This window comes from Canis lupus, chromosome 20 (assembly GCF_011100685.1).
Source record: "Canis lupus familiaris isolate Mischka breed German Shepherd chromosome 20, alternate assembly UU_Cfam_GSD_1.0, whole genome shotgun sequence".
Lineage (NCBI taxonomy): Eukaryota > Metazoa > Chordata > Mammalia > Carnivora > Canidae > Canis > Canis lupus.
Window position 1 is genome coordinate 27,290,251 of NC_049241.1, and position 22,380 is coordinate 27,312,630.

Genomic DNA, 22,380 nt, shown 5'->3' on the forward strand with positions numbered 1-22,380 from the left:
GCGCAATCCTGGAGACCCGGGATCGAATCCCACATCGGGCTCTCGGTGCATGGAGCCTGCTTCTCCCTCTGCCTGTGTCTCTGCCTCTCTCTCTCTCTCTCTCTCTCTGTGACTATCATAAATAAAATAAAATTTTAAAAAAAGATTAAAAAAAAATCCCATGTACTGCCATTGGACTTGGTACCAGACATACTTAAAAGGATATTGCTTCCAACCTTGAGGAGTTCAAGGAATAGACATAAAGGTTTTTCAAAAGAACCAAGTTTGATTTTGAAGGATGTGTAGTTGTTCAGCAGGTAAAGACATTGTGGAAGAGCAGAGGAAACCACAGGGCTCAGCAACATAGAGCAGTATGATGTATTCCAGGAACACTGTGCCATTAGTGTGGTTGGGAGCCTTGGTGCCAGGAGACGACACTGAGGAGATGGATGGGGTGGGTAGTGAAAGGTTTTGGATGCCAGGCAAAAGAGTGAGCTTCATTTTATGGGCAGTGAGGAGCCTTTTAAGGTTCTTAAGTAAGGACATGAAGTGATTCCATTTGTTTTGTAGAACATCTACTCTGGCAGTAGAAGGCAGGGTAGTTCTGGAGTGGAAGGAAGATTGAGTTGAGACAGAGCGATTGTTGCATCAAACGAAGCAAGTTTAACCAGAACAGTGGGCATCAGGAGGGAAGAATTGGGAAGAAAAGCCAGAAAATTTGGTAAGTAAAGGTAGTGTAGTGAAGCCATTGAAGAAGTGCAGTAGGAACCAACTGGAAGATAGTTTTCCTGCTATTGGGATGTTTCTTTCAGTAGCTGTGGCCTTCTGGGAACCTAGGATCCCTTAAATGGGAACTACACACAGATTCACATTCTCCATCGTGGATCTGTCCTTTGCTGACTGTGTGCCCTTGGGCACATTTTTGCTTTCTCTATGTCCCAGTTCGAAAAAAAAAAGGCACAAAACATGAGAGGCAAAGAGATATTCGCATTTACTAAGAGGAGAAAGGGTACAAATGAAGCCCAAGTAGGCTGAGCCGAGGAAAGAAATGCAATGGGTCAGCTGGTTGGCTCTGGTTACTTCTCCTTTCTGTCCTCACTCCTATCAAACTTCTTTGTTTTCAGGTGAAAATCATCACCCAGCTTCCCAGCCTGGCGGATGGCTCTGTTGGGGGATGTACAGGAGGTGTAGGAGGAGAAGAGAGGGTTCCTTCAGATATGCTGGTTGAACTGCAGGTGGGACAGGCCCCTGTTTATTTTCCCAGTGGAACACCACGTAGTTTACACTCAGTCTCTTCCAACCAAAATGATTGAGGAAATAATGATTACCAAGTAATCTAGCCTTTGGATCTAATCCATATGGCATCCCATTTGTGAGCCTCGGGGAGTTGCAATGTTGGCCAGTGTTGGTTGATGGGAATGCAAACTGGTGCAGTCACTCTGGAAAACAGTATGAAGTTTCTTCAAAAAGTTAAAAATAGAACTACCTCATGATCCAGCAATGGCACTACTAGGTATTTACCTAAATAATACAAAAATATTATTCAAAGGGATACACACGCTCCAATGTTTATAGCAGCATTATTTACAATAGCCAAATTATAGAATCAGCCCTAGTGCCCATTGAATGATAAATGGATGAGGAAGAGGTGGTGTATATTTATATATTTATATACCATGGGATGTTACTCAGCCACAAAAAAGAATGAAATCTTGCATTTGCCACAACACAGATGGAGCTAGTGTATTATGCTAAGCAAAATAAGTCAGTCGGAGAAAGACAACATAGGATTTCATTCATATGTGGAATTGAAGAAACACAAAACAAATGAGCAAAGGGGAACAAAAGAGAGAGGAAAACCAAGAAATAGACTCTTAACTGTAGAGAACAGCCCGATGGTTAGCAGAGGGGAGGTGCATGGGGGGATGGATAACATTGGTGAAGGGGATTAAGGAGTGCACTTGTCATGATGAGCACCGGTCATTGTATGGAAGCATGGAATCACTATATTGTGCACATGAAGCTAAAATTACACTGTACGTTAACTAACTGAAATTTAAATAAAAACTTAAAAAGACACACAGAGTTGGCCAGTGCTGGAGGCCAGTTCATATTTATGCCATTTCAGACAGCACCTTTTGATTGACATTTGGCAAGTACATGAGAAAGTTTCCTTTCTTAAAAACTGTTTTTGGGGCAGCCCCGGTGGCTCAGCAGTTTAGCGCCACCTTCAGCGCAGGGCGGGATCCTGGAGTCTCGGGATCGAGTCCCACATCGGGCTCCCTGCATGGAGCCTGCTTCTCCCTCTGCCTAAGTCTCTGCCTCTCTCTCTCTCTCTCTCTCTCTCTATCTCTCATGAATAAATAAATAAAATCCTTTAAAAAAACTGTTTTGATTTCCAACACCGCGATGTCTAATGCCTACAAGTCTTTCAATAATTATTGAAACTCATATTTAGTTTGGGACCTGTTAGAATGTCAGAGCTTTTGGAATTTGTCTTCCTGAGCAATGGGGTTAGACTATATCCCTGAGAGTGAGGCCAGGGTGGCGCTTCCCCTCAAGGCAATGGAATTCCCATTGCCAATTGACTTGGCCATAAGTCACTTTGGGAGAAAGGAGGATTTCCTTTATAGTAAAGATAGATGTCAGTTAGGCCAAGATTTGAGGAATGGAGAGATCCCAAGCATGGATGCACTCTCTGTCCATGTCAGAAGTGGGCAGGCATGGCCCACAACATCAGGATTCTCCAGGAATAAAATATGTATGGTACCCCTGAAGTTATGTAGCAAGGTGGCCCCTTCACCGCTCAGATGAAGAACTGACTTATTTGGAGAGCCTGGGACAGGTTTGGGCTTGTGCATAAGTTGAGAGAGCATATTGCCACCTTTGGGGTAAGGTGGCAGAGAAGAAGCCCTATTTTCCCCACTGCTATAATCAGAGAGCAGAGCATTGGCGCTAGGAGCAGCAATGGCCCCTGGGACACAAGGTCAGCACATAGCAGGTGCTAGCTTTGGGGCACAGGTTGCTGGCTTCTGGGGCAGTGAGTGAAGTAGTCATTGCATCCTTCAGCTTCATGGGACAAGTATCATCTTTGAGCAACCAGGCATTTGGATGTGATTAATTATTATGCTTCTTAGACACATGGGGTGAAGGAGGGAGACAGGCCCATCTGAGCAGCCAGGGTCATGGAGTCATTGTACTTGGGAGCATCACTGTGGGGTGATAATTCTTGTTCTTCATGCTGGAGAGTTAACACCCCAGGTTTCTGTGATTCCTTATAGCCCAAGGAGGGGGAAAAGGTGACTAAATGACTAGATTATGTTTATCTGTGAAAACAAAACAAAACAAAACTGGGGAGTTTTAGGAAGATTTGGATTATAGTTATGCTGGACACTGTGGATGGCTGAACTTTAACCTCCCAAAGGTAAATCCAAGTCTCAGCCCCAGGACCTGTGAATGTGACCATAACAGAGGGTCTTTGCTCTGTAATTAAGTTAGGGATTTCCAGATGAGGTCTCCCAAGATGTAAGGCTGGCCCTATAGCCAATGACTGTTGTTCATATAAGAGGAAGGAAAGAGGGGGGCACGTGAGGAGACATGCAGAGGACACTGTGAAAGCGAGGTGGAGACTTCCACAGTGACCTCGAGCCAAGGGATGCCAAGAGCTACTAGAAGCTGGAAGAGGCCAGGAAGGATTCTGCTGGAGAGCCTTTGGAGGGAGCGTGGCCCTGCCAACACCTTCCTTTTGGACATCTGGTCTCCAGAACATGAGAGAAAAAAATTTCTGTTGTTTTAAGCCATGAGGTTTGTGGTAATTTGGTTTGGGTTTTGTTTTGTTTTGGGGGCTGGGGGGGGTGTCTTTTTAAAATTTTAATTCCAGTATAGTTAACATACAGTGTCAACATTAGTTTCAGGTGTACAACATAGTGATTCGACAATTCTATACATTACTCAGGGCTCATAGGTTTGCAGTAACTTGTGACAGCAGCCCTAAAAAAAAACAATGCAGGCATATTCAGCATTTGTTGGTATTAAGTGAAAACCAAGTCAAGATGTCGTGCCTCGTGCTCTACCGGGAGTTTCTGAAAACCTGGCTGGGAACGTGTGACTGATTAAGTGTTCTCAGGCAGCGCTTCTTAAACTGAGCATGCATCAGAATCACCTGGAAGTCTTAAAACACATTGCTGAGCCCTACCCCAGAGTTTCTGATCCAGGAAATCTGGGGTGGGCCAAAGAATCTGAATTCCTGACGAGTTGCCAGGTGATGATGATGATGCGAGTTTGAGCCACGCTCTGAGAACCGCTGAGCTTCAGTTCACAGCTCCTTCCTCCCCAGTAGGGAAATGGGGCTTCTGATTTCAGAAACTAGTGGAAATTTTTTACCTACTCAGGGTAACATTGGTGAATTTTTTTTAATTTGTTGTGATTTACAGGGGTTCCAACTTATAAATCAAACAACTGGGAGCAGTATCACCTCTTTTCTTAGTCGACCCCTTGCCATTATCCTCTGAGCGTAGACAAGGCTGTGGATTAACGTGCTGCTCTGTAGGCAGCCCTTCTGCGGTCCTTCTGAGATTGTGGATCTGTGCAGGAATTGCAAACTTGGTTAGAACTGCAGGATCATTTAACACCTGGACCCTAGTACACAACTTCACACCCACCCAGCCCAGCCTCTTAAGGCACCTGCTGCTCTGCCAGTGAGACCACAGGGCTTTAAACAGCTCCACGGCTGACTTGGCCAGATAACACCTCCCTCTGGGCTTGGCCCAAAGCCACTTGCCTCTTGCTTTCTGCCCTGACTCTTCTCTGACTTTTCACCCCCTCCACACAAAGCGTATAATGAGAGAAGTTAACATCCATCAGGCCATTCTTGACATTGAGGAATTGAGTGGAAGTGTCAATTCCCCTTTTCAATTCCTAGGTGGACAATTCTGGCTTCTGGGTCATAAGATTTCTCAAAACGTCCTGTGGGATTTTTTTTTTATTATTATTATTGTTCATAGAGCTTTCCAACTAAATTATTCTTAGAATAGATTTTCACTACTTTCTTGTTGATCCCTCCACCCCTCACTCCTCCCTGGGATCACTTCCCAAAGAAGACCTACCTGCACCCAAGCCTTTGTCTCACTATTTAGAGAACCCATGTGTAGATCCAGACTGCAGTCCCCTTCTTCCTTTCCCACCTTCTGGAGATTGATGCAAGTCCAGAGATACGGGTGGGGGTTGTTGTTCTCTCTGACACTGAGAAATGAAGTTCCCTGCAAGTGGATCAGAGAAGTGGGCTACAGGAGCTGAAATACCCCCAGTTTGCCACCCTCCTGGGAGAAAGACCTTACACCTCACAGCTTTCATCAGAGAGAGGCCCTTTATTGGCTCAGACAGATACCAAAAAGACTTGGAGTTCATTTGCACTCACAAGTTCCTATATTCCAAAGGGAGGCCCTATGGTCTGTTTTAACTTAATACCATGCAAACGCTTTGGCTTCTTTAAGCCTTTCAAACTCTTAAAGCTGTATGATAAACGAGTCTAGTGGTTCTCCAAAACTGCTTTGTGGACTGCTTTGAAATCAGCTGGGGATTTGTGGGTTTTTTTAAAATCGTAGTAAGATATACATAACATAAAATTTACCATTTTGAGGGTCCCTGAATGACTCAGCTGTGTCTGACTCTCGGTTTCAGTTCTGACCATGATCTCCAAGTTGTGAGATCAAGCTCTGCGATGGGCTCTGCACTCACTGGGGGAGTCTGCTTGAGATTCACCCTCTCCATCTGCTCCTCATGCTCGCTCTCCCTCACTCTCATATAAATAAACAAAAAGTCTAGGGGTGCCTGGGTGGCTCAGTGGTTGAGTGCCTGCCTTTGGCTCAGGTCATGATCCAGGGGTCCTGGGATCGAGTCCCATGTCAGGCTCCCTGCAGGGAGCCTGCTTCTCCCTCTGCCTGTGTCTCTGCCTCTCTGTGTGTCTCTCAGGAATAAATAGAATCTAGAAAGAAAGAAAAGAAAAGAAAAGAAAAGAAAAGAAAAGAAAAAGAAAGAAAAGAAAAGAAAGAAAGAAAGAAAAGAAAGAAAGAATAAAAAGAAAGAAGATAGAGAAATAAAGAAAGACGCAAAGAAAGCCCTCCAGAAGAAAGACCCCCTGCCGTCCCCCTCCTGAACTCCTTCCTACCCGCCTCCCCATTCCTCCTTCAGTCCTTCCTTCCTCCCTGCCAGTCCTGGCCTGCCTGTTCCTGTCCTTGGAAGGAAGGAAAGAAGGTCTTTTGGTTATTTCCATAGCTTGGCTGTAGTAAATAATACTGCAGTGAACATTGGGGTGTATATATCTTTTTGGCTTAGTATTTTTGTTTTCCTTGGATAAATACCCAGAAGTGGAATTGTTGGATTATATGATAGTTTTATTTTTAATTTTTTTGAGGAAACTCAGTACTGTTCGTCATCGTGGCTTCACCAAATTACATTCCTTCCAACCATGCCCAAAGGTTCTCTTTTCTCCACACCCCTGCCAACACTTACTGTCTTTTTGATACTAGTCCTTCTGACTGCCGTGGGGTGATATCTCATTGTGGTTTTGCTTTGCATTTCCCTGATTACTGATGTTGAGCACCTTTTCATGTACCGGTGAGCCATCTGTACGTCTTATTTAGAAAAAATCCTCTGCCCATTTTTAAATCAGTTTTTCTGCTGTTGAGTTGTGTGAATTCTTTGTATGTTTTGGATATTAGCCCCTTATCAGATACGATTTGCAATGATTTTCTCCCGTTCAATAGGCTGTCTTTTCATTTGGTTGATGGTTTCTTTTTTAGTTTGATCCCACTTGTTTACTTTCACTTTTGTTTCTTTTGTTTTGGGTGAGAAATTTATTTTTATAATTCCCCAAAATGTTAATGCAGTCTTTGCACACTTCTAATAAATGGAACTTCATGCTTTCTGGGGAAGCCCATTCCATTTGGACACCGTTTTTAGTAACTTGTCTCCTAATCGAAATTCATGTAAATAACAGCCATCGACCCAGTGCATGGCATCCAGATTTCCTTTGCCTGAAGTACCCCATTCTCTCCCCTCTGCTTACCTGGCTCCTTCACACTCTACCTCTTCCTCCTGTAGGCTGGCTCAGACATCCCTATCTGAATTTAGTGAACCCCTTCTCTGCTCCTGTAGCATCTTAATCTTACTCTGTCATAGCATTTCCACATGTGTTATCATTTCCTGTTTACTTGTCTGTCTCTGCTCCTACACTGCATTTTTTAAAAGCTCACAGCTGTCTACGACACAGTTTCCTGCAGTCCCCCCGAACCCCACTGCCCACTGTTCCGTGTGCTACATAGGCTCAGAACAAATAGAGGTTGAGGCATTTGTGGAAAAGCACAAATTATGCCCTGGATGCACACGAAACCACTCTGGGGATTCTTTAGTATGAAATAAGTATGCTTGCTAACATTAAGAGTTCCTCAATCAGCAAGAAGGAAAGATGATTGAATAAAATTTGCACTGTCTTCAAATCAGGTGATGGAATCTTAAAGCAATGAGCAATACCATCTGTAGGTACAGGCTGCTGGGGAGGCTGCCTAATTTCTTTCTCCACTGTTTTCCCTCGAATAGACTTCTTGCAAGCACATGCATTTGCTCAAGCTGGACTTTCTCTGTGCTAAAGAAAAATAAAGCACCTTAGGGTGTATTTAAACAACCATAGTTATATTTTTACTTGTGCATTTTACCTACAGCATTGGAAAAAGTAATTTTGTCCCAATTAGGATAGGTCTTTTCAACTGCTGACACATGTTTATAGAGCATCTGGATATAATCTGTTTAGCATCTGGTGTAAGGCTGTGAGATACTATCTCCTGAGGTCTCCCATGGAGAAGGAAAGGCATAAACTTGCACTCATTTGGACCATCCTAGTGTTGACATCTGCTGTTGGGTCAAGGCATCTGGGCCTCCCATCTTCTGCCATTTTGCCAAAGTTCATGAGGACAGAGTGTCACCCTAAACTCTCAAGGTCCTGCATTAATTGGAGCAGAAAACCAATGTCAGCCTCTGGCTGGTATAAGAATTTTAACATTCTTTTTCCTCTGCGCACGTTAGGTCCAGCACGGAATGGATCACACACATCTAAAAAAGCAGAAGTATCAATAATGGCTAGGTCTCTCCCTGCCCCAGCTGTAGATGTTGCCAGCTTTTTGGTTTATGTGTTCCCCACTCATGTTCAATTTGTGTCCTCAGATAAGGATGCATGCTATATTCCGTGAGAGTTCCCTGCCTGGTTTTTTGGTGTTTTGTTTTTGTTTTTGTTTTTGTTTTTTCTCTCTCTCTCTCTCTCTCAGCTTTGAGGCAGAGGCTTAAAGGAAAATGGTCTCATGAAGTTGTGTTTTGTTTTATTTTCTTATGTTCAGTTTTTGTTTTAGATTGAAGCAAATAGAAAAATCGGGGGGGGGGCATCCTCTCCTTGCAATGCTTATTTATTGAGATTTGATTGATACATTTAACTGAATTCGGGATGTGTGAGCAGCCACTTGGTATCCATCACCCAGCCTACTAGGAAGGATGAGAAAAGCTATTCTGTATAAGGAGGAAGGGGAAGGTGCTCTTAGGTGTTGATGAATGGCTAATTGTGCAGGATCTGATTTAATCCTATATTCGTAACTTTGTGTGATGGGTTTGGAGAGAGAGGATGGCTTGTAAATATTGGGCTGAGTCTCACATACCCTTTACCTAATTAAGTCCTGAAGGGCCAAACAAACACTTTGACTTATAATAAAGACTCAGGCAACAGATATTTACTGAATATCCTTAATCTATCAGCACATGTACAGAAGGAAATAGGTCCAACATGTCCCCTTGTCCTTACAACAGAGGGTCTAGCAGGGAATATTGGTCATCATTGGTGGCTACACACATCAACATGGTGTCCCCGACTTTGGAGAAGTCATAAGTGAGCATATAGCCCAAGAAGAAGGGAGATGGGGAAGTGTTCCGCCTGAGGTAATGAGGATGCCTCCCTGTGGATGTGGCATTTCACCTGATGCTTAGAGGCATCAGTCAGTTGGGGAAGGAGAGTTCAAGAATGGGGAACAATATACACAAAGCTGGGAAAGCACCAGACTCATTCAAGGAACTGAAAAAATGTCAGTGCAGGGTGAACAGAGAACAAGAAGGTAGAAGATGAGACTAGGGGGGTGGGAGAGAGGAAAGCAGTGGTGCCAAGTCACATAGGCATTTTAGCCTTAAATGGCTATGGTCTTCTTCAAAGGATAAAGTAAGCCATTAAAGGTGTTGAAATTGGAAAGTACCTATAATCCAAATTAGAAACAATGGTTGTTTGGAGAATGAGTTCTATGAACAATAGTAAAAGCTGGAGAACAAGACTGTAAGCATGGAAGAGTGCTAATAACCCATTTAATAAACTTTTTTCCACCTTCTACAATAGAACTCTGATTTTATTCTAATTGGTGGTATGATTATATCTCCCTAACTCATTCAAGCTAGGATTGAACAATGAGATGTAAGTAAAGCAAGTGAAGTTTTTAGTTAAGTCAGTTCCTCTCAAAGAACTTTCAGAAGCCTTATCTAAGAGGAGGCCTTTTTGCATTTCACCTCCTTCTCCTACCCTGTTGCCTAGAATGCAGATATGATGGCTAGAGTTTCAGCAGCCATTATGGATCATGATATGATCAACTTTGATGATAACTTGCACTATGGAAGTGATAGAGGGGATGGAATAATGGGAGAGTGGGAAGAGGAGGGCATGTTTAGACATGCTTCTCATAAGAGATGTTGCTTGTAGTGAAAAGCCGAGACACCTGCACCCCAATATTTATAGCAGTAATATCCACAGTGGCCAAACTGTGGAAGGAGCTTCAGTGTCCATCGAAAGATGAATAGATAAAGAAGCTGTGGTCTATGTATACAATGGAATATTACTCAGCCATTAGAAACGACAAATACCCACCGTTTGCTTTGACGTGGATGGAACTGGAGGGTGTTATCCTGGTGAAGTAAGTAAATCGGAGAAGGACAAACATATGGTTTCACTCATATGGGGAATATAAAAAATAGTGAAAGGGATTACAGGGAACAGGAGAGAAAAATGAGTGGTTAAAATCAGAGAGGGTGACAAAACATGAAAGACCCCTAACTCTGGGAAACGAACAAGGGGTAGTGGAAGGAAACATGGACGGGGGGATGAGGTGACTGGGTGACAGGTACTGAGGTGGGCACTTGATGGGATGACCACTGGGTGTTATACTATATGTTGGCAAATCAAACTCCAATAAAAAATATACAAAAAAAAAAAAGAGATGTTGCTTGCATAGCATTTTGAAGGACTAAATGATTTAAGAAACATTGGGGTAGCTATAAACATTTCTTGTTATTTTTAGAAGTTCAGTTTTGTGTTTATTTCAACATGCGTGAAGGATAAGGCCAGGGGTTGAAAATGGTAGCTCATGGTCATGTCAGCCCTGTGATATATTCTCTTTGGATGTTTGGCTTAAAAAAATTTTTAATACCTTGTTAATATTTAAAACTTAGGAGCATTCATATAATAACCTGGCTTGGAGGGAATTCTCTGGAATTCCCCACATTACCACCCTGTTTGTGCAAGGCAAGAGAATTAGCTAAGTAGTGATTGCCCTATTCACCTGTAGTCCCCGTTGGCCCACTCACTGCTGACCTTCCCCACCTGGTCCTGCATGCACTTGAGTTTGCAGCCCTAAACCAGGGTTCCCTGCCATCATGAGCATTAGGAGGCCCCCTATGCTGACCCTCTCTGATGGCAAGGAGGGAGGCACCAAGTGTTAAATGCGTTGGAGAATGCAATGCAGATGAATTAGGATTGCTACCCTGTTGTGTGCAGTCTTAGGTGGCAGACGAGGCCAGGATACACAGAAGCCAGACTAGCGAGGCTGTGTGGGCTAAGCTGTAAAGGTTTGAACATTTTCTGGAAAATGATGGAGAACCATGGAGGATTTCGACATGAGAGCCCCATAATCAGGTTAAATTTTCAAGTCTCCATGTTGAAAGCTGAATGAAGAATGGATTGGATGAGACCGTGTTGTGTTGTAAATGAGTATAATTACCATTTTGTGTAGAGGTTACTAGCTTGTACATTTATTTGACTTTCATAACACTTCAGGAGTCAGGTCGTATGTATAGTTATTTTAAATACCAGAAAGCTGAGGCTCAGAGAGAAACAAAAATTGCCCAAAGTCCTATACAAAGTGACAGAACCATGACTTCCAAGACCAAAGCCCAGGTGATTTTTGCTCCTGGACCTCATTTGTAAGACAAAAGATGAAAATCTGATGTATTTCAGTAATGAGTTAGCAATAAAAAAGAAATATTATAAAAATTGAGATGATGAAATAGGCCTATTTCATGATCTTGAAGCCTACTTTTCTTCCTTTCCATTCTATTAAATCAAAGTGTCACCATAATAGTCTTGGTGGCCTTTCATTTGTCCTTTGTCTATATGTGTCACTTTCTAAAGACCCTCCCATCCACTCTAGTTCCCTTGGCTTCCCATTCTCTCTCTCTCTACTTCTTCCTTTTCTGTATAGGCCTGTTCTAGCAGTGGGCTCTGATTCACATTCAAATCTAGAAGTTTCTCTGGAGTTCCTCGTCTCCCCATTGCAGCTACCAACATGTCGGAGCTCTATGTTACTGGCCCCATGCCCACGCCCCATGTACTCACGTTACCCATCCCCAGAGCCCACACAGATCTAGGACTCTGTGAGCTGGGAGACACACCTTGAGAGGTCACTCCGGTTGTCTGGGCTGGCTGAGGTAAGCAGAAGAGTCAGAACCACCCAGGTGGCCCTGACCTCCAGGAAAGGGTGTTTCACAGCTGCCCGGGGCATCCTGTTGCAGGATCTGTCCACACTGGTGCTCAGAAAGTTTTCTCAGTCATTCACCTAAGTCATACCATGCATATTTGGCAAGGACAGTGGCCATTCATGCCGGCTTCTCCCTGTCTTCACTTCTTTTCCAGAAATGAAAAGCTTGGCCTTCCCCAGCCATACACACCCTCCACTCTGCTCCTCCAAGGAATGAGAAATTTGGCTCAGGAATCAACTCAGGGCTCCCAGCTTGAGCTGGCCATCTGGCATGACTGCTGCTTCCAAATTATGTTCACATCCATGGATAACCAAGTGGATTATCTCCAAGAATCATCTCAGTGAGAAGAGAGGAGGCGGAGAAAATATCACATTCATTTGCTTGCTCAGAAAAGACCACGGACATCAGCTCTTTGCCCTTGCTGGCAATACCACTTGGTTGCTGCTCTGTAATGCAAAGCCTAAATCAGACTTATTAGTGTGGAACTAAAAGGCCCGGGAGGGCAGCCAGAGTTTCCAGAACTGGCATTCACTGTAGTCTGGCACAGCCATGGAACTGACAGGCCCCAGCTTGGGAAAGGTCAGTAAGGGCTTAGGGCACCCCAAATGCTCACTAACCCATTAACCACCACAGCTATAATTAAGATACATGTCCTTCCATTGCTGGATGTCATCTGCTTGTTGACAAGTGGCTCAGAGAATGGAGAGTAATGTTTAATAATTTTCCCCAGCAAAATATTGTCAGGGAGGCAAATCTGGGAGAAGGACCATGTCTAGGTGGCCTCTCTTACACGAGTAATAGATCAATGTCAAGGTCTATAAAGAATCCCTACTCATAATCTCAAAAGTAGCAGCCTTCCTTTACTTTTGCTTAAATCACTGGTTTTCAGTCAGGTACCATCTGCCCCACCTCCAGGGACCATTTGGCAATGTGTGACATTTGGTTATCAGAACTGGGGGCAGGGAAGGGATGCTACTGGTATTTAGTGGGTAGAGGCCAAGAATGCTGCTAAACATCCTACAATGCAAGGGACAGACACCACAGGAAAAAAAAAAAATCACAACTATCAATAGTGCTGGTGTCAAGAAATCTTGCATAAATCAACATGATTGCTACTCCAAGTCTCCCATTCTGGGGCTAGATGATTAATGTCAGTTCCGACTGGGGTTTTAACCCAGGGCTGTACCATAGTTCTGGGGGCTTGTCCTGAGCTGAGGTTGGGTAGGGGGTAATATGCTTAGAAAGGGGAATCTTTAGGGAAACAGCACAAGGGCCAACCTGCTATACCCTGATGTTCAGCCCCTGTTCCTTGAAGTCTTCCCTTCTCTGCCAGATAGTTAAATGGCTCCAGAATCTGCAGGCTTTTCCCTTCTTCTGCCCCTAGCTTAGGAATAACACTTGATCTAGCCTCTTCCCCTGCATGTTCTTCCACTCTGTTTCCTCTTGGAAATCTTGCTTCCTCCTGGCACTGAGGAAATTTCCCAAATTCTGTATAGGACAAGAAACCTCCCAGGCCCCTTCCACTGTCTTCTTTGGCATCTCATTCCTGTAAACTCCTTGCTTAAATAAAGGGAAGGGAAAGAATAGTGCAGAATGGGACAGGGGGAAAAATTAACACCTCAAAACCTTATTCAGCAGTCACAAAGGTAACAGTGAAGTCAAATTAAAGAATTTGCATCATCCTTGACGGGGGTGGGGGTAAAGGGTGTCTTTGTGAGGTAGCCAAGCATCCTTGCCTTCTTCCCAGAGCACCACTTGCCGTGCCTGTGGGTAACATGAAGTTACCAGATAGGCCAACCTCTGTTACCCCTACACGCTTGGATGAGAAAGGCTTCTAAGGTCTCAGCCCTGGAGAGAGTTTCTTGTAAACATTTCCATGTTGGTATAAGAAGAAAATGTTTAATTTGGGGGCTTTCCCTGACCAGAGCTGACCTGGCTGTTCTAGAATCACCCCTACGCGTTTGGTTTAAACCCTAAAAACTCATTTCAGAAGTCATGTGACAGCATCTGTTAAAATGACAAGTAAGCAGACCCTGGGACCCAATCATCTTCTGGGATTCTATCTCCTAGAAATGAAGGCTTTTGATACATGAGCATTGTTCATAGAGGCACAGTGAATACAGAAAGCCCATCACCAGAGAAATGAATTGGGCGGTGAGTGAATTGGGCTGCATCTATGCCATGTGTGATGGTTAAATCTATGTGTCAGCTTGGCTGGACCACAGTGCGTAGATGTTTGGTCAAACATTCTTCTGGATGTTTCTGTGAAGGTGTTTTTGGATGAGGTTTGCATCCAAATAGGTGGACTTTGAGTGAAGCAGATTACAGTCTGTAATGTGGGTGACCCTCCTCCTTGATATTCCAAAGACTAACGGCTCAAGGCAAGAGAGAGTTCTTCCAGCAGACTACCTTTGGATTTGGACTCCAAACCTTCCCTGGGTCGCCAGCCTGCCAGCCTACTCTGCAGATTTTGCACTGACTAAGCCTCCACAGTCCTATCAACCAATTGTTTAAAATCTGTTCTTCCCCCACCCTGTTGGTTCTGTTTCTTTGGAGAACCCTAATTAATACACCATGAGACATTATGCAACTATGAGTTATGTCAACACCTAGGGACCTGGAGAATTGCCATGATGTATAATGTGGAAATAAGGCAATATACAGAGATACATGTGAAAGAAGCAATCGCCAAGAATGTGTGTGTGTATTAGCATATTATGTATAAGCATAGAGATGTGTGGAAGAAAATGTGACACGCTTTAACAGTGGTAACCTGGAAGGAGAGTAGGGAGGTAAAATAAAAAACTAGAGTAAACTAGAATACTCATCAGATAATGTTAATGAAAAGTGTAGATGCGAGAATGTAATCAGATTCAGGGGCACCCGTGTGGTTCAGTCAGTTAAGCGACTAACTCTTGGTTTCGGCTCAGGTCATGATCACATGAATCTGATGTCCCCTGGGCATTTAGGACTGGACAAATCCTTAAATTTCACCTCGAGACCTCAAACCCAGAACTTCATTTCCTGGCCCACACTGTGGTAGCATCCTCCTCAGGAATGGCCTTGGCTCCTGGAGGTGAAGACAGATAGAAGGTATAGGTGTCCATGCATTTAGGTTCATGAGTCCCTCGAGTTGATCAATCAGCTGTGGCCATGGGGAGGCAGGAAACCCGAGTGTGTGACACAGGTGGACTGTGGAAGGAGGGCAGCGACCCTCCCTTGGTGTGCCGGTCCACGTGCACACTTGCTTCTCCTGGGGCAACTCCTCTTCTTTTTCTCTTTTCTTTTCTCTGTGCTTTTTCCTCTTTCTTTTCTTCTTCTCTACTTTCTCCTGAAGCCCCAAGGCGATTAGAACGGAGTATACAGTCTCAGTTGCAACAAACTCATTTCAGTTTACTACTTTCCTCCCTCAAGGCCCCAGTTAAAGTCCCAGAGAATCTCAAAACCATGAATCTCACCTCACGGACACTCCAACTGCCCTTACCCCCATCTCTTGCTAATTCCATTAACATTGTTTCAAGTTCAAACACATCTGGGTTTTCCATAAAAACAATGAACGCAGCTCTCATCCTGAACCAGAGGGAAATTCCAGGGCCTTGGCTAGCTCTGCATCTGAGTGGCATGCCCCGAAGTCTCCCTTGCACCCTACTGGAAAGGTCTGGTAAGCTGGTCACCCGAACTGGGATGAGGGACGTGGGAGGGGGATTGAAGGGGCAGGTCAGTCCCAGCTCTCACAAGCCACAGACCCATCCACTGATTCTCCACCTCTGTTCTTTCAAGTGACCTCTTTTTAGAAATTCAGATATTCATATAGCACCGTGCAGTAAACTCACATCCAATATCTCCTTTGAGTCTCATGAGTTCCCAGCAGGGGGGATGGAGAGCTGTTGCCTCATCATCCCCATCTATCCAGGGTGGAAATGAGGCTAAGAAACTAGTCAGGGGACCCCCCGAGACCCAACTAATTCACAGAAGAAATGGTACTTGGCCTCAAGTATGACTCCAAATTTCTTTTTCCCCAAACCCACCACACTGCTTTCTTACCTTCCTTAAATTGTTAACGGACCCCCTCTTTCTCATGCCTTAAATACCCAGCCTTTAATCTTTCTTTGATGATTAAATGTGAAAAACATTCTCTTGTGATTGACACGGCACCTGACGCACGCTGTTTTATTTTTGTGTTTGCTTTTATTGTGAGCTGTTTTGCATCTGCCTCGTTCGTCATTCCATGTGGGGGTTTCTACTTTATACTCTATGCCTCGCAGATTATTCAGGGCAAAGAGTTTTACAAATGTGTTTGGGAAAATATGAACTGAATTGGCAAGATGTATTTTTCCCCCTAAGTGGAAATTATTGTTCTGTTGATGGGATGGTTTGTCTTCTTCATTCTGAGGACACTTGAACAATGGGTTTGAAAGTTGCTCCTGAGCCAACAGAACAAATAGCACACCTGAGAATTAAAGCAGAGAAATGTCTTGAAATTTGTGATAAGAGTAGAGTTCTTCAGTTAAGGGAAACTTTCCTGTTCTAAAAAAAAAAAAATTTAGCATGGACCAGAGCCAGGCCCACGGGCGGCAGGAGAATATCATTACTGCTAGCAAAATTGTCTGAAGCCTGGATTTTTGTTCCTGACTAAATGGAAAGGTCTGCTGTTTGCTCATAGGAGATATTTTCCTAATGGGAAGCCCCCATATATTTTTAAAGAATTTTCCAGGTGTCAGCAACTGGCAGGAAGTAGAAAATACTCATTAGCAGTATTGGAGAAAGAAAGCAGAATGGAGAAAGAAAGGGGTGGGGGGTTAGAGTATTAGCTTGGGCAATTTTGGTCATCTGCAGTATTTTGATGAAAAGCCAGGGAGTTATTCCATGGTAAGATTGATCTCCCCGGGTAGAATCAAAGAAGTTGAAAATTTCCTTAATGAGCTGCAAGGACAACTAACCTCATGACTGGCAATCTCTCTGATGACCAAATTCCTTCTGCTCAATCCAAAGCTCACTTGAACCTGACCTTTAGTTTGGCCTGCATTTGAAGTCACTGGAAGGTGTCTCTGGACACCATGCTGCTGCAGCCTTGCAGTGGATCTGTCTCAGGGACAGTAAATATCTATTCTTGCGACACTGGAACCCATGTGGCCTGTGCGATGTGGGACATGTCTCCTTAATAACTTAGGCAACTGAAGCCACCCTGCTTCCTTTCTTCCCTCCTAAAGCTCAAAGGCCCTAATTTTGTGTCTTGGTCTTTTTTAAAATTTTTTTTAATTGGAGTTCAATTTGCCAACATATAGCATAATGCTCAGTGCTCATCTTGCCAAGTACCTCCCTTAGTGCCCATCACCCAGTCACCCCAACCCCCTGCCCACCTCCCTTTCCACTACCCGTTGTTCATTTCCCAGAGTTAGGTGTCTCTCATGCTTTGTCACCCTCGCTGATATTTTCACTCATTTTCTCTCCTTTCCCTTTATTCCCTTTCACTAATTTTTATATTTCCCAAATGAATGAGATCATATAATGTTTGTCCTTCTCCAATTGACTTATTTTACTCAGAATAATACCCTCCAGGTCCATCCACGTTGAAGCAAATGGTGGGTATTTGTGGTTTCTAATGGCTGAGTAATACTCCATTGTATACATAAACCACAGCTTCTTTATCCATTCATCTTTCAATGGACACTGAGGCTCCTTCCACAGTTTGACTATTATGGACATTGCTGCTAGAAACATCGGGGTGCAGGTGTCCCGGCGTTTCATTGCATCTGTATCTTTGGGTTAAATCCCCAGCAGTGCAATTGCTGGGTCGTAGGGCAGGTCTACTTTTAACTCTTTGAGGAACCTCCACACAGTTTTTGAGAGTGGCTGCACCAGTTCACATTCCCACCAACAGTGCAGGAGGGTTTCCCTTTCTCCACATCCTCTCCAACATTTGTGGTTTCCTGCCTTGTTAGTTGTCCCCATTCTCACTGGTGTGAGGTGGTATCTCATGGTGGCTTTGATTTGTATTTCCCTGATGGCAAGGGATGCGGAGCATTTTCTCATGTGCTTGTTGACCATGTGTATGTCTTCCTCGGTGACATTTCTGTTCATGTCTTTTGCCCATTTCATGATTGGATTGTTTGTTTCTTTGCTGTTGAGTTTAAGAAGTTCTTTATAGATCTTGGATACTAGCCCTTTATCTGATAGGTCTTTTGCAAATATCTTCTCCCTTTCTGTAGGTTGTCTTTTTAGTTTGTTGACTGTATCCTTTGCTGTGCAAAAGCTTCTTATCTTGATGAAGTCCCCAAAATTCATTTTTGCTTTTGTTTCTCTTGCCTTCATGGATGTATCTTGCAAGAAGCTACTGTGGCCAAGTTCAAAAAGGGTGTTGCCTGTGTTCTCCTCTAGGATTTTGATGGAATCTTGTCTCACATTGAGATCTTTCATCCATTTTGAGTTTATCTTTGTGTCTGGTGTAAGAGAATGGTCTAGTTTCATTCTCCTGCATGTGACTGTCCAATTTTCACAGAACCATTTATTGAAGAGACTGTCTTTTTTCCAGTGGATAGTCTTTCCTGCTTTGTCGAATATTTGGTCTTTTTTTTTCTAATTATTTTAGTAATCTTATGCCTGCCATGGGGCTCAAACTCATGACCCTGAGATTGAGAGTCACATACTCTACTCACTGAGTCAGCCAGGCACCCCTGTCTTGGTCTTTTTTTAACGCCAAATTCAAGAATAAAGTTGAAGGCTACATTGGCTGGCATCATGTGCAAATGAGCCAGTGCCCTGGAGACAAGGCTGCAAGCCATTCTGAAGGCAAAGTCAAACCTCTCTAGCTGTCAGGGGAGGTGGAATTGCCTTGTCTTAGGAAGAAGCTGGATGCCTCCGTATTGCATGAGAGAGTACAGAGAGGGCTCTTATGAATCTGACCTACAGGTGACTTTTCCTTAAGGCTCTTATCTTCCCACCTCTCGCTGGCATTAACCACTGATTAAGCAATACAGATCCCTTGCCAGCTCACCTCTCTGAAGGGTACTGAAAAAAAGACCCCCGCTTCATTTCAGTTTTAACTTCATGAAGCAGGCAGGAAAATGACCTCTTTCTCTTTGCTCTTGATTAGTAACGAAGAGCCCTCTGAGTCTGGTGGTTTCTGCCTATGTGAGCAAAGGACCACCCTAAAAAAAAATAGAACAAAGGTCTTTGAAGTTCTATCAATATGGAACTGACTAAAATTGAAATACTAAAGCAATCAACTTTGGTATAGAACAAGTTGTCATGACTTTTTCATCACAGAATTGCCCAGAGCTTTGGCATTAAACATTACCATGTGGCATATAAACTGTAACTGTTTATTATGTAGCATCAGCTCGTACTCTCTCACCCCACATAGGGCTCCATAGCAGGCAGGGTCATGTTTTGCTTTACAGTTTGTGAGACACTTTGATGTGTATTAACTCATTGGGCTTCTCAGAAATGCAACTGGGGTGGTGGTGGTGTCCTTTTACCCATTTTACAGATGAAGTTATTGAGTCTTGCAAGAGCTTAATATGTTTATTTGTTCATAGTTCCTCTGACAGAATGTGAAGAACTTGCCTTTATGTGTCTTCCTCCTTCAGCCTGGTCAGTCCCCTTACTGTTCTGACTGAGGGCAAGCTGGCCCTGCAGTTTGGGAAAAAAAATGAGATGTCACCACGGTGCCCAAGCACAGGGATGTCCCACAGGACTGAGCAGAAAATGTGAAAACACCAGCATACACACATGTATTTATGTACATGTGATAAACAGAAAGAGTTCTGGAAGCAGGAATGACCGGTAACAGTGGTCCCTTCTGGAGTACAGATGATGAGAGATGGGACCAGCTTCACTATTTATTTCATATACTCGGGTACTGTTTTACTTTATAATAACTAAGATAAGTTACATTTATGACCCATTTTTTTCTTTTTCATTCAGTTTTTAATTTTAATTCCTGTATTGTGAACCTAGTGTTATATTAGTTTCAGGTATAAGATAGTGATTCAACAACTCCATCTATTACTCTGGGCACATCGTGAGGAATGTACTCTCAGTCTCCTTCACCTATTTCACCCATCCCCTCACCCACCTCCCCTCTCCTTCGAAGTTTCCTTTATTGAATATACAGACTAAAACATCCCCCTACCTTAAATCTCTGTTCTCCCTTCTGTCTCCACTTCTGTAGATCTGCAATAAGCAAAAAGAACATAATTATTTTCCATGTTAAAACTAATCCACAGTGACACACATGCACATGGCTGGTGTCCCACGGTACATCACACCTGCTCTTGTGAGAGGTAGTCCGTGAGTGTAAAACGAGGAATGAACAAACATTAATTCCTTTGTATGTGAAAGGCTCTTTCCACTGTCAGGTGATGTGAGCCGTAGGTATATACAGAGAAGGCACTCATAGCCCTGGTTCTCCTGTGATAAATCCAGACCTCCAGAAGAGCAGGCGACTTGCCCGTGATCACATATAACATGTGGGAGAGCTGTGATTGTGCCTCTTCTACACTGCAACGCCTTCTGGAAACTAGCTTAATAAAATTGTATTTCAGTGTAATGTACAATCCAGATTAATCATCATTTGGTTTCTATTTCTGCTTTTGTGAGACCTTTGAGTTTAATTCCTCTTGGCAATAATCTGTGTGATCCTCGCTTAGAGAAATAGGGAGAGTCCCCTGGGAGAAAGACCAGGGCCGCTGGTTAGTGTCATTTTGTTGTTGTTCAATATAAATTTTATTAGCTAAATAGAATTTTTGATGGTGGAGGCACTGAATGAGAGTTGGTGATAGCAGCTCTCATGGAATTTAAAGCTGCCTCTTAGCTTTGAATATTCAATTTCTACATTGTTGTCTCTTGTGTCCCACTGTCTTGTCCTTGGCCCAGACCTTCTCTAAAAGGCTTCCACCTGGGAGGAGCAGATAGGTTGCAACTCTAGAGGTATCTTTGTCCCCAGATAATATTGCATATCCCCTCAATTTGTATTAAGCTCCTTGACTTTTCCAGGGTCTTTAACTGAAATCTTGGATAAATGGTACTTGAACACTTAAAAAATGACCCCACTCTCTCATGTGAATCTAAAAGTTTGTTAAAGACCAAGGGAAAAAAATCCTGGAAGGGAAGGTCACCAAAATATTAACAGTGATTATGTGAGGTGATGAGATTCCTAGTGATTTTTTACTTCTTCTTTACACCTCTCTAGTTGTTTTCAGATTTTCTACAATGAACATGCATCTGCTTTATTTTTTTAAGATTTCATTTATTTATTCATGAGAAACAGGGAGAGACAGGCAGAGACATAGACAGAAGGGGAAAGAGGTTCCCTGTGGAAAGCCTGATACAGGACTTGATCCCAGGACCGCTGGATCATGACCTGAGCTAAAGACAGATGCTCAACCACTGAGCCACCCAGGTGTTCTGCATCTGCTTTTTAGTCAGAATAAAATGTAATTTTTTCATCTAAAAAGCAGGATGCAAAGGCTTACTGGTAATATTATCCTATGTAACAAGGGTGCTTAAAAAATTATTGGGGGAAAATAAGCCAAAATGTTTATGATGTCTGTTTCTAGGTAAAGGCATTATGCTTGGATTTTGTTTATATATATATATATATAAAGTATTGGCTATATTCTCTCTCAGGAGCCTGTGCAGGATTTTTATCCTTAAATAATAAACATTTTTATAGTATTGAAGTTTGATGAGGAATGTGTGTGGCAGGGAAGAGATTTATTAAACTCCAAAATGTTGTTGTTATTATTCCCATAATAATGACATATCTTCCTAATTCCTGGAATAGTTGAAGTTTCTCCAAAATATCTAATATATACTTGGGGAATAATGTATTCATCTTTTGGGATCTGATGCAAATATGCTCTTAATTCCTCCCAAACAGACCAAAGTCATTTTGCTCACAAAGTACATTAATGAACCTCTACTTCACACCAGATATGGTGAAGGACACTTTGAAGGACATCCTCAACTTCAAGTGGCCTTCCTTCATCGGAATGCCCTGGTTATCTTGATTTTCCCTCTAGACTTCTGCCTCAAAAAATTAAAGGGGTCTGGACACATACCAAAAGTCCTTCCATGCTCTTCCATTCTTTCTTTTCTTTCCTTCACTCCACAGCTAGAGCTATGTTTATGGCTTCCATTCCTATTAGCGTAAATGAGATTTCACATCCTAGACAATGTGATGATCCTTTGACTTAGCAAGTTACCATCTACTTCATTTCAAAATGGTATCAAATGCAGTAGGTGGAGGTGAGAGGGCAAACTTGATGGAATTCATGTAAGAAAGGTCAGCATTACCTTCCTAATTCTGTGAGTCCTTTGTTCATCCTTGAAATTAGGACTGAATCTTATCTAGCAGTTGTGGCTTAGAAAAAAAGTCCTTTGGCCAGCTGCATCTAATTTGAGACCTTGTTTCATTAAATACAGTAAGGTCTGGCAAATATATGAATTAATCTATTAGGCTAGATCCCTTTTTAAAACATATAAAGAAAAAAATAAAACATAAAAAGTTCTGATTTTATGTCTTAGTTTAAAACTGGAATTCTTTGCTTTAAATGAATACTTTAAACA

The 22,380-nt window shown here is 42.9% G+C and overlaps 1 long non-coding RNA gene across 1 annotated transcript; it reads right to left on the reverse strand.

The window, feature by feature from the left end:
- Positions 1 to 1,005: 1,005 nt before the first annotated feature.
- LOC119877304 lies at positions 1,006 to 12,332 on the reverse strand. Its single transcript, XR_005374433.1, has 4 exons — positions 11,722 to 12,332; positions 5,085 to 5,237; positions 4,454 to 4,562; positions 1,006 to 1,418 (listed from the first exon to the last, which is right to left on the reverse strand). It is a non-coding gene; the product is annotated as an uncharacterized LOC119877304 (long non-coding RNA).
- Between the last annotated feature and the right edge of the window lie 10,048 nt (positions 12,333 to 22,380).